The sequence below is a fragment of the Gnatocerus cornutus genome, unplaced genomic scaffold (assembly GCF_029298725.1).
Source record: "Gnatocerus cornutus isolate USDA-ARS CGAHR unplaced genomic scaffold, icGnaCorn1.1 Chromosome179, whole genome shotgun sequence".
Lineage (NCBI taxonomy): Eukaryota > Metazoa > Arthropoda > Insecta > Coleoptera > Tenebrionidae > Gnatocerus > Gnatocerus cornutus.
The window spans coordinates 39,097-56,596 of NW_028275368.1; the positions used below are offsets into that span (position 1 = coordinate 39,097).

General features: G+C 38.7%; 3 non-coding genes across 3 annotated transcripts in view; all 3 read right to left on the minus strand.

Moving 5' to 3' along the window:
* The window catches only part of LOC148166743 (large subunit ribosomal RNA), a 4,034-nt gene extending 3,509 nt beyond the window's left edge, over positions 1-525 (minus strand). Inside the window, exon 1 of the ribosomal RNA XR_015770962.1 lies at positions 1-525. This exon is cut by the window's left edge and continues 3,509 nt beyond it. This is a non-coding gene — a ribosomal RNA (large subunit ribosomal RNA).
* A 658-nt stretch (positions 526-1,183) lies between these two features.
* LOC148166744 (5.8S ribosomal RNA) lies at positions 1,184-1,340 on the minus strand. The gene has a single exon (XR_015770959.1). It is a non-coding gene; the product is annotated as a 5.8S ribosomal RNA (ribosomal RNA).
* A 1,622-nt stretch (positions 1,341-2,962) lies between these two features.
* LOC148166745 (small subunit ribosomal RNA) lies at positions 2,963-4,883 on the minus strand. The gene has a single exon (XR_015770965.1). It is a non-coding gene; the product is annotated as a small subunit ribosomal RNA (ribosomal RNA).
* Between the last annotated feature and the right edge of the window lie 12,617 nt (positions 4,884-17,500).

Here is a 17,500-nt window from a genome sequence, read left to right on the forward strand (position 1 = left end):
GACGCGTACGCCATCTGTCACACGATCGTCCAGCGCCGCCATCGAGTCACGCTGAATCTCCCCTTTCGACCTTTCGGGTTTCTCAGGTTTACCCCTGAACGGTTTCACGTACTATTGAACTCTCTCTTCAAAGTTCTTTTCAACTTTCCCTCACGGTACTTGTTCGCTATCGGTCTCGTGGTCATATTTAGCCTTAGATGGAGTTTACCACCCACTTAGGGCTGCACTCTCAAGCAACCCGACTCTGAGGAGAGATCCTCCCGTTATCGGCAGCGGTCGCTACGGGCCTGGCACCCTCTATGGGCTGTGGCCCCGTTCAAGATGGACTTGGACGCGCCGCACGATCTCGGGATGACGGATCCTCCCTAACACCACATTTCCCGGCGTCCGGTTTCGGCCGCGGGATTCGGTGCTGGGCTTCTCCCTGTTCGCTCGCCGCTACTGAGGGAATCCTAGTTAGTTTTCTTTTCCTCCGCTTAGTAATATGCTTAAATTCAGCGGGTAGTCTCACCTGCTCTGAGGTCGCATATGAAAAATAAAAATTTTTCATTCGGTCATTTCGACGATCACGACACGTCTCCCATTCCTTGCTATACGTGTTCGTCATTTTTCTTTTTAAAAAATGGCTAAGTTTACAGAAACGCTTACGATCTGACGTCTGTCGCGATTTGCATTACACGTCTCGGACACGACGACCGTCTATAACGTTCTCAACCTTAAAACGCCATTTTTTTTTTTTAAATGACGACATGTTGAAGAAATAGGACGTGCTACGCCGAAAGACCAGCCAACAACTACAACAAGTAGTAGTTGGTCGCTTTCGCGTCTTAAGATGTCGCGCAAATTTACTCGCTGCACGAGAAACGCACACAAACACACGATTCTACGACACACCACGCAAGAACATGTGCCGACGTAAACACTTTCGTATTTATGATTCGCAAGGTGGACGTCCGACGGACTTTGTAAAAAAAAATACAAAGCATACCCGTCCCGTCCTTTTTGACGAAAAAACACGCTCGAGTAAACGTCTCGGCACACGTTCGAGGCGTGCGTCGTTATATCGTGACGTAAGTGACGATCACGTACATTAATGAGTACCTATTCGACGCGTCGCAACACATCCAACACGCTCCGACGTTTTCGTCCGAAAACGAAAACCGAGCAGTCTTTGAAATTGACACGACCCTCAGCCAGGAGTGGTCCGGGAACATTATATCCGAGGACCGCAATGTGCGTTCGAAATGTCGATGTTCATGTGTCCTGCAGTTCACAAGTTGACGCGCAATTAGCTGCGTTCTTCATCGACCCACGAGCCAAGTGATCCACCGTTCAGGGTAATCTTTTTAAAATTTAAACGCTCGTTCCACAAGAACCCCGATCATGCCGATCGTCCAGCTGTCTATACACGTCTTGCAAAAATTTTTGCGTACGTGCGTACATCCGAAACGAAAATGATCTTCGTGGTTCCGAAACGTGCCACGTCTAAAATTTCGGTGTTGTGGTATGGATATTTATGATTCTCGCTCTTAATTGTCTTTCGTCCGTACTTTCTCGTCTGAAAGGGAACGCGATCGTCGGTCTCAGTTTTACGCGTACGAAAAAATTAAAAAAAATATTAACCCAAACACAAATTTGTATCCGCGCACCGAAAAAGAAGCACTTTTCTTTTTCACGCGGTCTCCGCTTTTACACGCAAAGTACGAGCATGTATGTGTGAAGATGGGACATGTTCGATACGATTTTAATTAGGAATTTGCCAATTTCCTTTTTCTCAGCAATAATTTTAATAAATAATGCTGCTTTCTCTCATAAACTACATTTTCGGTAGTTTTCCTTTATTGTGTCTTTCATTTAGTGTGCGTGTGTGTGTGTCAAGCACTTTAAAAAGTGTGACGAAGAGACGGTTTTTGATCGATCGGAATGAACACATCATTACATCATCGTACTCGTTATGAAAAAGCGAATTAGTATCCGCCGTAAGCGAAAAGAGATTTTCGCGGGCGGTCTTTGTGTTCGTGTTTCAATTTTCTTTCTATATTTTTTCGTCGCCAAACCGAAGACAGATCGTGAATTTTGACGAAAAAATTTATAGACGTGCCAGACTGAGCGTCTAACATAAAATCCTCAAGTTTACCGTTCTATATCGTGACTTAATGACGATTGACGGTGTATATAATTTTGAAATGGTGCAGTCGTACGCTCCGTAAAGAGAATTTTACCGTTTCTAACGAAATCACTTTACCACATCTACCAAAAACATTAAAAAAGCAAGGTGTGATGTGTGTGCGATCGCTCGTTTAACGGCGCTTTCAAAAAACTCTTTGAAGCGTCTAACGACGAACATCATTCACGCGAATCGTAGAATCGGGAGCGTTTCTCGCCGGTCCCGTAGCCGGGCGTAAATCATTTAAAACCCACGGTGTCGTAACCTAATTCGACACCTGCGATTTTCTTCTTTCTCGACTACTCTGCTACATCCTCTCCGTGTGTCCGAAAAAAGAGGACTTCTAACGTCTTTCGACTTTCGCGGTGGAGTTCACAACTTTCCGCGATCCGGTCGAAAAACCGAAAGCGTCCCTCCTTCTTTCCATCATTGGAAAAGATCGAGAGATAGTACAAAAAAAATCAAAAAATCTAGGTACCCGAAGAAACAGCCGTATGCCCGAGCGAATTCGGTTTTTCTCGTTCAAAAAAGGTGAAAAACTCGATCGCAAGGACCGGCGCTGCGGGCCAGCGTAACGCTATTGTTTTTCCGAATATGTACGATTCGTAGTTCAAAACGTCGTACACACGGTGTTTCAAAAAGAAACAAGCAACGGCACGACAAAAGATCGTGCCGTCGACTCCATGTCATCGACGACGGTGTTGTAAAAACATAAAGTGTACATCGACACGATCAAATGAAAATGCATAATAATAAATTATACATATGTCAAAATTCGTGTGTACGAGGACACGTTAATGATCCTTCCGCAGGTTCACCTACGGAAACCTTGTTACGACTTTTACTTCCTCTAAATGATCAAGTTTGGTCATCTTCCCAGCGACATCGACGACGTCGAAACGCCATCGCGTACCGGTCCGAAGACCTCACTAAATCATTCAATCGGTAGTAGCGACGGGCGGTGTGTACAAAGGGCAGGGACGTAATCAACGCGAGCTTATGACTCACGCTTACTGGGAATTCCTCGTTCATGGGGAACAATTGCAAGCCCCAATCCCTAGCACGAAGGAGGTTCAGCGGGTTACCCGGACCGCTCGGTCAGGGAGGACACGCTGATTCCTTCAGTGTAGCGCGCGTGCGGCCCAGAACATCTAAGGGCATCACAGACCTGTTATTGCTCAATCTCGTGCGGCTAGAAGCCGCCTGTCCCTCTAAGAAGAATTGTTTGTACGCCGACAGTAAAAACCGCGCACGACCACCGGGCGAACCCAGGATCGACGGGCCTTTGGGATGTCGAAATACGCCTATTTAGCAGGCTAGAGTCTCGTTCGTTATCGGAATTAACCAGACAAATCGCTCCACCAACTAAGAACGGCCATGCACCACCACCCACCGAATCAAGAAAGAGCTCTCAATCTGTCAATCCTTCCGGTGTCCGGGCCTGGTGAGGTTTCCCGTGTTGAGTCAAATTAAGCCGCAGGCTCCACTCCTGGTGGTGCCCTTCCGTCAATTCCTTTAAGTTTCAGCTTTGCAACCATACTTCCCCCGGAACCCAAAAGCTTTGGTTTCCCGGAAGCTGCCCGCCGAGTCATCGGAAGAACGTCGGCGGATCGCTAGCTGGCATCGTTTATGGTTAGAACTAGGGCGGTATCTGATCGCCTTCGAACCTCTAACTTTCGTTCTTGATCAATGAAAGCGTTTTTGGCAAATGCTTTCGCTTCTGTCCGTCTTGCGACGATCCAAGAATTTCACCTCTAACGTCGCAATACGAATGCCCCCATCCGTTCCTATTAATCATTACCTCGGGGTTCCGAAAACCAACAAAATAGAACCGAGGTCCTATTCCATTATTCCATGCACACAGTATTCAGGCGAAGTTTTAGCCTGCTTTAAGCACTCTAATTTGTTCAAAGTAAACGTGCCGGCCCACCTCGACACTCAATGAAGAGCACCGCGGCGGGATTGAGTTGGGCCGCCCTCTCGAGCTAAGCCCACCGGCAGGACGTCCCGCGGCACGCCAGTTGACACCGCGAACGATGAACCGGCGGCGCGGGACACAGATTCGACTACGAGCTTTTTAACCGCAACAACTTTAATATACGCTATTGGAGCTGGAATTACCGCGGCTGCTGGCACCAGACTTGCCCTCCAATTGATCCTCGTTAAAGGGTTTAGAGTGTACTCATTCCGATTACGGGGCCTCGGATGAGTCCCGTATCGTTATTTTTCGTCACTACCTCCCCGTGCCGGGAGTGGGTAATTTGCGCGCCTGCTGCCTTCCTTGGATGTGGTAGCCGTTTCTCAGGCTCCCTCTCCGGAATCGAACCCTGATTCCCCGTTACCCGTTACAACCATGGTAGGCGCAGAACCTACCATCGACAGTTGATAAGGCAGACATTTGAAAGATGCGTCGCCGGTGCGAGACCGTGCGATCAGCGTAAAGTTATTCAGAGTCACCAAGTTGTACGATGACGGAGACCGCCACCGATTGGTTTTGATCTAATAAAAGCGCTCCTTCCGTTTCCGGTTGGAGCTCTGTTTGCATGTATTAGCTCTAGAATTACCACAGTTATCCAAGTAAATGTGGGTACGATCTAAGGAACCATAACTGATTTAATGAGCCTTTCGCGGTTTCACCTTAATTTGGCTTGTACTGAGACATGCATGGCTTAATCTTTGAGACAAGCATATGACTACTGGCAGGATCAACCAGGGAACTGCGTTCTTGTTTTAAAATAAGAGAGTTTTAGTCTTTCTTTCCTTCTAGTCATATAAGCTACAATAATCGTAGAATTTCGGAAAGACACCTGCTGCTCTTATAAAAAACTGAACACTTTCCTATTATTGTTTTGAAGAAAGTGTGCGTGTCTGCGAAACGAAAACCTCGTAAGAAGAGACGTAACGCCACGCGATCTTTCTGGATGGAAAATTTTTCGACATTTTTCTCACATCATCCTTGATTGAATCTCCTGCAACAATTTTATTCTTATTCATCCGTTCTAAGTTGTCGTCGTCGTCGAAATAAATAATTTGTACACACTTCGGGGTACACGTTTGTCAAAATTCATGAAATGCAACGTAACATTTTTACTTTAATAAATTTTTACAGTGCATTCAGATCGACTAAACGAACAACGACGGATGAATTGATTTATGGATTTTTATTTGTTGCGACTCATCGGAGGAGAGAGTGAAGAAAAAATAATCCAATATCATGGTTACGGAATAATTTTCTATGACTTTTTCATCCTTGTTTGAATCTTGCAACAATTAATTTTATTCATCCGTTCTAAGTTGTCGTCGTCGTCGAAATAAATAATTTGTACACATTTCGGTACACGTTTGTCAAAATTCATGAAATGCAACGTAACATTTTACTTTAATAAATTTTTACAGTGCATTCAGATCGACTAAACGAACAACGACGGATGGATTACTTATTTTTGTTGCGACTCATCGGACGAAAAGTAGAAACATAATCCTCCATTGTAATATAGTTTTTACGGAAAATTTTTCTTTTATTTTATATCCTTGATTGAATGCTGCATTTTATCCGTCTTTTTTTCGTCAAAAACAGAGATCAATGCGATTCATCGGACGAAGAAATAATTTCCCAGTTCAAAATTTAGAGATTTTTGGGCACATCGACTTGAAATTTTATCGTAAAGAAAAAATATCGTCGTCGACAAGCAAAAGTTCAAACATTCTCCATACTCTTCGCTAGATTGAAAGCGACGGTTTATTGTGAGATTTCTCTTTAGAAATATTCACACGTTACGAGTTTATGAAATTTTATTTATTTCAAAATTCTCGCTCGGACTTTAGTGAGTTGACGCATTTGTTAATTTTTGGTCGTTCTGACACGAACACATAAAATCTTTGATTGCATTTGGACCGCTAACATAGAAACGCTCGCCGCATCCGCAATCTCGCTGTGCATGGTCAATGGCAAGATTTGTCATCCCTCAAACGATGGTGGGTCCACAGGGTACACATTCCGGCCATCGTCCCAACTACGGGTAAGTCGCGGTGTACGAGAGGTAACAAGATAATCGGACGCACATAAAATCACATTTCGATCGTACGCTTTTGTCCGCTGCTACATACCACCACTACTATCCCTATATATGCCAGCGCGGCAGCGTTCAGCTCTGAATCACTCGATGCGCGAAACGGTCGAAATCCCATAGCGCGCCGGCCGCTCGCTATGGGCGAGGGGTCGGGTAAATCGGTCTGATCGCTCGGTGCAAAAGTCCGTTTGGGTACTTAGAGACGGAATTTTAAAATTCTGATTTCGCAGATCAATTTCAAGGGTCATTAGGACTCGAATGCCGTTAACGGTGTTTTGAAAAAAATATTTTTTACGTTTTTACGGCATTTCGACCGAACACCTCAGTTCCGACTTCGGACTTAGAATAATTTTCATCAAAATTTCGAACGCCTCAGTTTCCAGAGGGTTTTAGATCCCGTTTAGTTAGGGGTTTGAAATTATCACAGCCACCCTTGTTTGGTGTTAGTTCGACCGTAACTTTTGTTCGTTTGCATTTAATTTCGATTTTTCTCGGACTTTTGGTCAATGTAAATTTATCAACCGCTACACTTCCGACTTCGGACTTAGACGAATGAGCGCCGAACGCTACAGTTTCGACTTCGGACTTAGAAAAATTTCGCTCGACCGCCACAGTTTCGAATTGGACTTAGAAAAATTTCGGTCGAACGCCTCAGTTTCGAATCGGACTTAGAAAAATTTTGGTCGACCGCTACAGTTTCGACTTCGGACTTAGAAAAATTTCGTTCGAACGCTACAGTTTCGACTTCGGACTTAGAAAAATTTCGCTCGACCGCCACAGTTCCAACATGAGACTTAGAAAAATTTTCATCAAAAATTCGATCACCTCAGTTTCGACTACGGACTTAGAAAAATTTCGGTCAACCGCCACAGTTCCTACTTCGGTCTTAGAAAAATTTTGATGAAAATTTTGAACGCCTCAGTTTCCAGAGGGTTTTAGATCCCGTTTAATTAGAAGCTTGAAATTATAAAATCTACCTTCTATCGATGTTAGTTCGACCCAAACATTTGTTCGTTTGCATTTAATTTCGATTTTTCTCGTACTTTTGGTCAATGTAAATTTGTCAACCGCTACACTTCCGACTTCGGACTTAGACGAATGAGCGCCGAACGCTACAGTTTCGACTTCGGACTTAGAAAAATTTCGTTCGAACGCTACAGTTTCGACTTCGGACTTGGAAAAATTTCGCTCGACCGCCACAGTTCCAACATGAGACTTAGAAAAATTTTTATCAAAAATTCGAACACCTCAGTTTCGACTACGGACTTAGAAAAATTTCGCTCGACCGCCACAGTTCCTATTTCGGACTTAGAAAAATTTTCATCAAAATTTCGAACGCCTCAGTTTCCAGAGGGTTTTAGATCCCGTTTAATTAGGAGCTTGAAATTATAAAATCTACCTTCTATCGATGCTAGTTCGACCCAAACATTTGTTCGTTTGGATTTAATTTCGATTTTTCTCGGACTTTTGGTCAATGTAAATTTGTCAACCGCTACACTTCCGAGTTCGGACTTAGACGAATGAGCGCCGAACGCTACAGTTTCGACTTCGGACTTAGAAAAATTTTGTTCGAACGCTACAGTTTCGAATCGGACTTAGAAAAATTTTGGTCGACCGCTACAGTTTCGACTTCGGACTTAGAAAAATTTTGTTCGAACGCTACAGTTTCGACTTCGGACTTGGAAAAATTTCGATCGAACGCCACAGTTCCGACTTTTTTTCGAAACTGTAGCGTTCAGTCAAATTGCCGTAAAAACGTAAAAAACTTTTTTTACAAAACATGGTCGACAGCATTCGAGTCCTAATAATCCTTGAAATTGATCTGCGAAATCAGAATTTTAAAATTCCGTCTCTAAGTACCCAAACGGACTTTTGCACCGAGCGATCAGACCGTTTTACTCTACCCCTCGCCCATAGCGAGCGGCCGGCGCACTATGGGATTTCGATCGTTTCACGCATCGAGCGATTCAGAGCTGATCGCTGCCGCGGCGGCATATATAGGGAGTACTGATGGTAAGTGGCAGCGATGACGGACAAGTACGCACGATGAATGGATTGACATGAAATCAAATGTGCGCGTCCGTACGATCTGTTACCTCTCGTACATCGCGACCCCGTTTAATGATATTATGCTAAATTAAAAATAAAAATACATCGATGAAATAAAAAGTGGTAAATCTCTAGAAAGACAATATACCGCTGTGAATAAAAATTTCTCGATGAATAGCGAAATGTGAATTAGTCCGCCTGTAACGTGCATTTTGCGAACGAATTAGCTAATTCACCGCTAGTTAAAAAACGTGACCACCCAGTGCTCTTATCCAAAGTCGTCTGCAAATGAGATGAAATTAATAATCTTGACTCTAATGCAGACGACAAATTGAATTGAATAATTTACTTGAATAATGTGACGGATCTATAAAATAAAACACAAAGCCCGAAACACCAAGCAGTAAAAATCTCGATTATTGTTCCGCCCGTTGAAAAACAAAAGATCCGTCACATGGTAAGCAGAACTGGTGAAAATTGTGAAAGACTTGTTTCTCCTCCGATAACAAGCTTGAATTAAATATGATCAAGTGAATGATATTGGAAACCAAAGAACGAAACTGAGGAGAAGCAAATGTTCAGTAATATATTATGAATAATTATAATATTAATATAAATAATAATATTATATTAAAAATGGGAATTGTATGTGGTTGATGGAAAAAGTTTTTTTTTCTGTTGACCGCTACAGTTCCCAATTTGGACTTAAAAAAAAAAAAAAAAAAAAAAAAAAAAAAAAAAAAAAAAATGTGTATACGGAAGGTAAAAAGCAAAAAATAAAATATTTTATTATTTTTTTTACGGGTCCCTACCGCTACAGTTCCCACTGAATGTGTCCTTTTCGCGCTAAGTCCATGCAGTCGCTACAGTTCCGAAACTGGACTTGTAAAAATTTCGACATTTTTGAACGCATCAGTTCCGAACGAGGTTTCAAAACTGTAGCGTTCGGTGTAAACGCATCAGTTCCGAATGAGTTTTCGCAACTGTGGCGTTTCATTTTTGTGCTTTCATGGTTGCATAAACAATCGCCAGTGTGAACGCTTCAGTTCCGAATGAGTTTTCGAAACTGTAGCGTTTCATATTTCTGCTTTCATGGTTGCATAAGCAATCGCCAGTGTGAACGCTTCAGTTCCGAATAGATTTTCGAAACTGTAGCGTTCAATGTGAACGCTTCAGTTCCGACTTTGGACTTAGAATAATTTTCATCAAAATTCGAACGCCACAGTTTCGAAAGGGTTTTAGATCCCGTTTAGTTAGGGACTTAAAATTATGACATCCACTTTCGATTAATGTTAGTTCGGTCCGAACTTTTGTTCATTTCCATTTAATTTCAATTTTTCTCGGACTTTTGGTCTTTGTTAATTTTGTCCTTTCGAAACTGTAACGTTCAAAGTGAACGCCTCAGTTCCGAATAGATTCTCGAAACTGTAGCGTTCAATGTGAACGCTTCAGTTCCGAATAGATTCTCGAAACTGTAGCGTTCAATGTGAACGCTTCAGTTCCGAATAGATTCTCGAAACTGTAGCGTTCAATATGAACGCTTCAGTTCCGAATAGATTCTCGAAACTGTAGCGTTCAATGTGAACGCTTCAGTTCCGACTTTGGACTTGGAATAATTTTCATCAAAATTCGAACGCCACAGTTTCGAAAGGGTTTTAGATCCCGTTTAGTTAGGGACTTAAAATTATGACATCCACTTTCGATTAATGTTAGTTCGGTCCGAACTTTTGTTCGTTTTCATTTAATTTCGATTTTTCTCGGACATTTAGACTATGCGAATTTTAGATTTTTCAAGCTGTAGCGTTTGGCGAGAACGCCGCAGTTACGGACAGGTTTTGTGTCAGACTTTCAATAATCTGAAAAAACTCCGAAAAAAGAAAATAATTAGTGTTTTCATGGTTGCATAACAATTTAAAATTCATGCACAAAAATAATCCATCTATATTTCCGTTATTCAAGAATGCAAAGGAAAGACGAAAGTTCGGCAACAATTAGTTTCCGCGGTTGCATAACCATTCAAACGTTATGCTTAAACACAATCCATTTACGATATATAATAAAAATAAAGCTTTATTATCAACTTTGAAGTCCATTCTATTGCTGATCTTTAGACCTATAGATTAGGTCAAGATGTCAAATGTCAAAAAACAACTACAGGTTCCTGTATTTGTAGCAATGCTGGCGCCATCTGTAGAACAGTTACCTAAACTTGAAAGTCAAAAAAATTACAGCTTTCTGTAACTATTAATGTTGGTATCGCCACCTGTTAGTCGAAAACATAATTTAGTGGCGCCATCTATATGACAGGTCTGGAACTTCAGAAATGTCAAAAATTACAAGATTCTGGGTTAATTTACGTATTTTTCTTGAATTTTAAGCATAATTTGACCTGACCTGACCCTAAAATGGCGCCATCTATGTGTCAGGTCTGGAACTTCAGAAATGTCAAAAATTACTGTTTTTTCCTTTATTTTACATATTGTTTTTGAATTTTGGCGCCTATTTTAACTCAAAAATGGCGCCATCTATATGACAGGTCTGGAACTTCATAAATGTCAAAAATTACAAGATTCTGGGTTAATTTACGTATTTTTCTTGAATTTTAAGCATAATTTGACCTGACCTGACCCTAAAATGGCGTCATCTATGTGTCAGGTTTGGAACTTCAGAAATGTCAAAAATTACTGTTTTTTCCTTTATTTTACATATTGTTTTTGAATTTTGGCACCTATTTTAACTCAAAAATGGCGCCATCTATATGACAGGTCTGGAACTTCAGAAATGTCAAAAATTACAAGATTCTGGGTTAATTTACGTATTTTTCTTGAATTTTAAGCATAATTTGACCTGACCTGACCCTAAAATGGCGTCATCTATGTGTCAGGTTTGGAACTTCAGAAATGTCAAAAATTACTGTTTTTTCCTTTATTTTACATATTGTTTTTGAATTTTGGCGCCTATTTTAACTCAAAAATGGCGCCATCTATATGACAGGTCTGGAACTTCAGAAATGTCAAAAATTACAAGATTCTGGGTTAATTTACGTATTTTTCTTGAATTTTAAGCATAATTTGACCTGACCTGACCCTAAAATGGCGTCATCTATGTGTCAGGTCTGGAACTTCAGAAATGTCAAAAATTACTGGTTTTTACTTTATTTACATATTTTTTTGAAATTTGGCGCCCATTTTGACCCTAAAGTGGCGCCATCTATGTGTCAGGTCTGGAACTTCAGAAATGTCAAAAATTACTGTTTTTTCCTTTATTTTACATATTGTTTTTGAATTTTGGCGCCTATTTTGACTCAAAAATGGCGCCATCTATATGACAGGTCTGGAACTTCAGAAATGTCAAAAATTACAAGATTCTGGGTTAATTTACGTATTTTTCTTGAATTTTAAGCATAATTTGACCTGACCTGACCCTAAAATGGCGCCATCTATATGACAGGTCTGGAACTTCAGAAATGTCAAAAATTACAAGATTCTGGGTTAATTTACGTATTTTTCTTGAATTTTAAGCATAATTTGACCTGACCTGACCCTAAAATGGCGTCATCTATATGACAGGTCTGGAACTTCATAAATGTCAAAAATTACAAGATTCTGGGTTAATTTACGTATTTTTCTTGAATTTTAAGCATAATTTGACCTAACTGACCCTAAAATGGCGCCATCTATGTGTCAGGTCTGGAACTTCAGAAATGTCAAAAATTACAAGATTGTGGGTTAATTTACGTATATTTCTTGAATTTTAAGCATAATTTGACCTAACTGACCCTAAAATGGCGCCATCTATGTGTCAGGTCTGGAACTTCAGAAATGTCAAAAATTACAAGATTCTGGGTTAATTTACGTATTTTTCTTGAATTTTAAGCATAATTTGACCTGACCTGACCCTAAAATGGCGTCATCTATATGACAGGTCTGGAACTTCATAAATGTCAAAAATTACAAGATTCTGGGTTAATTTACGTATTTTTCTTGAATTTTAAGCATAATTTGACCTGACCTGACCCTAAAATGGCGCCATCTATGTGTCAGGTCTGGAACTTCAGAAATGTCAAAAATTACTGTTTTTTCCTTTATTTTACATATTGTTTTTGAATTTTGGCGCCTATTTTAACTCAAAAATGGCGCCATCTATATGACAGGTCTGGAACTTCAGAAATGTCAAAAATTACAAGATTCTGGGTTAATTTACGTATTTTTCTTGAATTTTAAGCATAATTTGACCTGACCTGACCCTAAAATGGCGTCATCTATGTGTCAGGTCTGGAACTTCAGAAATGTCAAAAATTACTGTTTTTTCCTTTATTTTACATATTGTTTTTGAATTTTGGCGCCTATTTTAACTCAAAAATGGCGCCATCTATATGACAGGTCTGGAACTTCAGAAATGTCAAAAATTACAAGATTCTGGGTTAATTTACGTATTTTTCTTGAATTTTAAGCATAATTTGACCTGACCTGACCCTAAAATGGCGTCATCTATGTGTCAGGTCTGGAACTTCAGAAATGTCAAAAATTACAAGATTCTGGGTTAATTTACGTATTTTTCTTGAATTTTAAGCATAATTTGACCTAACTGACCCTAAAATGGCGCCATCTATGTGTCAGGTCTGGAACTTCATAAATGTCAAAAATTACAAGATTCTGGGTTAATTTACGTATTTTTCTTGAATTTTAAGCATAATTTGACCTGACCTGACCCTAAAATGGCGTCATCTATGTGTCAGGTTTGGAACTTCAGAAATGTCAAAAATTACTGTTTTTTCCTTTATTTTACATATTGTTTTTGAATTTTGGCACCTATTTTAACTCAAAAATGGCGCCATCTATATGACAGGTCTGGAACTTCAGAAATGTCAAAAATTACAAGATTCTGGGTTAATTTACGTATTTTTCTTGAATTTTAAGCATAATTTGACCTGACCTGACCCTAAAATGGCGTCATCTATGTGTCAGGTCTGGAACTTCAGAAATGTCAAAAATTACAAGATTCTGGGTTAATTTACGTATTTTTCTTGAATTTTAAGCATAATTTGACCTGACCTGACCCTAAAATGGCGTCATCTATATGACAGGTCTGGAACTTCATAAATGTCAAAAATTACAAGATTCTGGGTTAATTTACGTATTTTTCTTGAATTTTAAGCATAATTTGACCTGACCTGACCCTAAAATGGCGCCATCTATGTGTCAGGTCTGGAACTTCAGAAATGTCAAAAATTACTGTTTTTTCCTTTATTTTACATATTGTTTTTGAATTTTGGCGCCTATTTTAACTCAAAAATGGCGCCATCTATATGACAGGTCTGGAACTTCAGAAATGTCAAAAATTACAAGATTCTGGGTTAATTTACGTATTTTTCTTGAATTTTAAGCATAATTTGACCTGACCTGACCCTAAAATGGCGTCATCTATGTGTCAGGTCTGGAACTTCAGAAATGTCAAAAATTACTGTTTTTTCCTTTATTTTACATATTGTTTTTGAATTTTGGCGCCTATTTTAACTCAAAAATGGCGCCATCTATATGACAGGTCTGGAACTTCAGAAATGTCAAAAATTACAAGATTCTGGGTTAATTTACGTATTTTTCTTGAATTTTAAGCATAATTTGACCTGACCTGACCCTAAAATGGCGTCATCTATGTGTCAGGTCTGGAACTTCAGAAATGTCAAAAATTACAAGATTCTGGGTTAATTTACGTATTTTTCTTGAATTTTAAGCATAATTTGACCTAACTGACCCTAAAATGGCGCCATCTATGTGTCAGGTCTGGAACTTCATAAATGTCAAAAATTACAAGATTCTGGGTTAATTTACGTATTTTTCTTGAATTTTAAGCATAATTTGACCTGACCTGACCCTAAAATGGCGTCATCTATGTGTCAGGTTTGGAACTTCAGAAATGTCAAAAATTACTGTTTTTTCCTTTATTTTACATATTGTTTTTGAATTTTGGCACCTATTTTAACTCAAAAATGGCGCCATCTATATGACAGGTCTGGAACTTCAGAAATGTCAAAAATTACAAGATTCTGGGTTAATTTACGTATTTTTCTTGAATTTTAAGCATAATTTGACCTGACCTGACCCTAAAATGGCGTCATCTATGTGTCAGGTTTGGAACTTCAGAAATGTCAAAAATTACTGTTTTTTCCTTTATTTTACATATTGTTTTTGAATTTTGGCGCCTATTTTAACTCAAAAATGGCGCCATCTATATGACAGGTCTGGAACTTCAGAAATGTCAAAAATTACAAGATTCTGGGTTAATTTACGTATTTTTCTTGAATTTTAAGCATAATTTGACCTGACCTGACCCTAAAATGGCGTCATCTATGTGTCAGGTCTGGAACTTCAGAAATGTCAAAAATTACTGGTTTTTACTTTATTTACATATTTTTTTGAAATTTGGCGCCCATTTTGACCCTAAAGTGGCGCCATCTATGTGTCAGGTCTGGAACTTCAGAAATGTCAAAAATTACTGTTTTTTCCTTTATTTTACATATTGTTTTTGAATTTTGGCGCCTATTTTGACTCAAAAATGGCGCCATCTATATGACAGGTCTGGAACTTCAGAAATGTCAAAAATTACAAGATTCTGGGTTAATTTACGTATTTTTCTTGAATTTTAAGCATAATTTGACCTGACCTGACCCTAAAATGGCGCCATCTATATGACAGGTCTGGAACTTCAGAAATGTCAAAAATTACAAGATTCTGGGTTAATTTACGTATTTTTCTTGAATTTTAAGCATAATTTGACCTGACCTGACCCTAAAATGGCGTCATCTATATGACAGGTCTGGAACTTCATAAATGTCAAAAATTACAAGATTCTGGGTTAATTTACGTATTTTTCTTGAATTTTAAGCATAATTTGACCTAACTGACCCTAAAATGGCGCCATCTATGTGTCAGGTCTGGAACTTCAGAAATGTCAAAAATTACAAGATTGTGGGTTAATTTACGTATATTTCTTGAATTTTAAGCATAATTTGACCTAACTGACCCTAAAATGGCGCCATCTATGTGTCAGGTCTGGAACTTCAGAAATGTCAAAAATTACAAGATTCTGGGTTAATTTACGTATTTTTCTTGAATTTTAAGCATAATTTGACCTGACCTGACCCTAAAATGGCGTCATCTATATGACAGGTCTGGAACTTCATAAATGTCAAAAATTACAAGATTCTGGGTTAATTTACGTATTTTTCTTGAATTTTAAGCATAATTTGACCTGACCTGACCCTAAAATGGCGCCATCTATGTGTCAGGTCTGGAACTTCAGAAATGTCAAAAATTACTGTTTTTTCCTTTATTTTACATATTGTTTTTGAATTTTGGCGCCTATTTTAACTCAAAAATGGCGCCATCTATATGACAGGTCTGGAACTTCAGAAATGTCAAAAATTACAAGATTCTGGGTTAATTTACGTATTTTTCTTGAATTTTAAGCATAATTTGACCTGACCTGACCCTAAAATGGCGTCATCTATGTGTCAGGTCTGGAACTTCAGAAATGTCAAAAATTACTGTTTTTTCCTTTATTTTACATATTGTTTTTGAATTTTGGCGCCTATTTTAACTCAAAAATGGCGCCATCTATATGACAGGTCTGGAACTTCAGAAATGTCAAAAATTACAAGATTCTGGGTTAATTTACGTATTTTTCTTGAATTTTAAGCATAATTTGACCTGACCTGACCCTAAAATGGCGTCATCTATGTGTCAGGTCTGGAACTTCAGAAATGTCAAAAATTACAAGATTCTGGGTTAATTTACGTATTTTTCTTGAATTTTAAGCATAATTTGACCTAACTGACCCTAAAATGGCGCCATCTATGTGTCAGGTCTGGAACTTCATAAATGTCAAAAATTACAAGATTCTGGGTTAATTTACGTATTTTTCTTGAATTTTAAGCATAATTTGACCTGACCTGACCCTAAAATGGCGTCATCTATGTGTCAGGTTTGGAACTTCAGAAATGTCAAAAATTACTGTTTTTTCCTTTATTTTACATATTGTTTTTGAATTTTGGCACCTATTTTAACTCAAAAATGGCGCCATCTATATGACAGGTCTGGAACTTCAGAAATGTCAAAAATTACAAGATTCTGGGTTAATTTACGTATTTTTCTTGAATTTTAAGCATAATTTGACCTGACCTGACCCTAAAATGGCGTCATCTATGTGTCAGGTTTGGAACTTCAGAAATGTCAAAAATTACTGTTTTTTCCTTTATTTTACATATTGTTTTTGAATTTTGGCGCCTATTTTAACTCAAAAATGGCGCCATCTATATGACAGGTCTGGAACTTCAGAAATGTCAAAAATTACAAGATTCTGGGTTAATTTACGTATTTTTCTTGAATTTTAAGCATAATTTGACCTGACCTGACCCTAAAATGGCGTCATCTATGTGTCAGGTCTGGAACTTCAGAAATGTCAAAAATTACTGGTTTTTACTTTATTTACATATTTTTTTGAAATTTGGCGCCCATTTTGACCCTAAAGTGGCGCCATCTATGTGTCAGGTCTGGAACTTCAGAAATGTCAAAAATTACTGTTTTTTCCTTTATTTTACATATTGTTTTTGAATTTTGGCGCCTATTTTGACTCAAAAATGGCGCCATCTATGTGTCAGGTCTGGAACTTCATAAATGTCAAAAATTACAAGATTCTGGGTTAATTTACGTATTTTTCTTGAATTTTAAGCATAATTTGACCTGACCTGACCCTAAAATGGCGTCATCTATGTGTCAGGTTTGGAACTTCAGAAATGTCAAAAATTACTGTTTTTTCCTTTATTTTACATATTGTTTTTGAATTTTGGCACCTATTTTAACTCAAAAATGGCGCCATCTATATGACAGGTCTGGAACTTCAGAAATGTCAAAAATTACAAGATTCTGGGTTAATTTACGTATTTTTCTTGAATTTTAAGCATAATTTGACCTGACCTGACCCTAAAATGGCGTCATCTATGTGTCAGGTTTGGAACTTCAGAAATGTCAAAAATTACTGTTTTTTCCTTTATTTTACATATTGTTTTTGAATTTTGGCGCCTATTTTAACTCAAAAATGGCGCCATCTATATGACAGGTCTGGAACTTCAGAAATGTCAAAAATTACAAGATTCTGGGTTAATTTACGTATTTTTCTTGAATTTTAAGCATAATTTGACCTGACCTGACCCTAA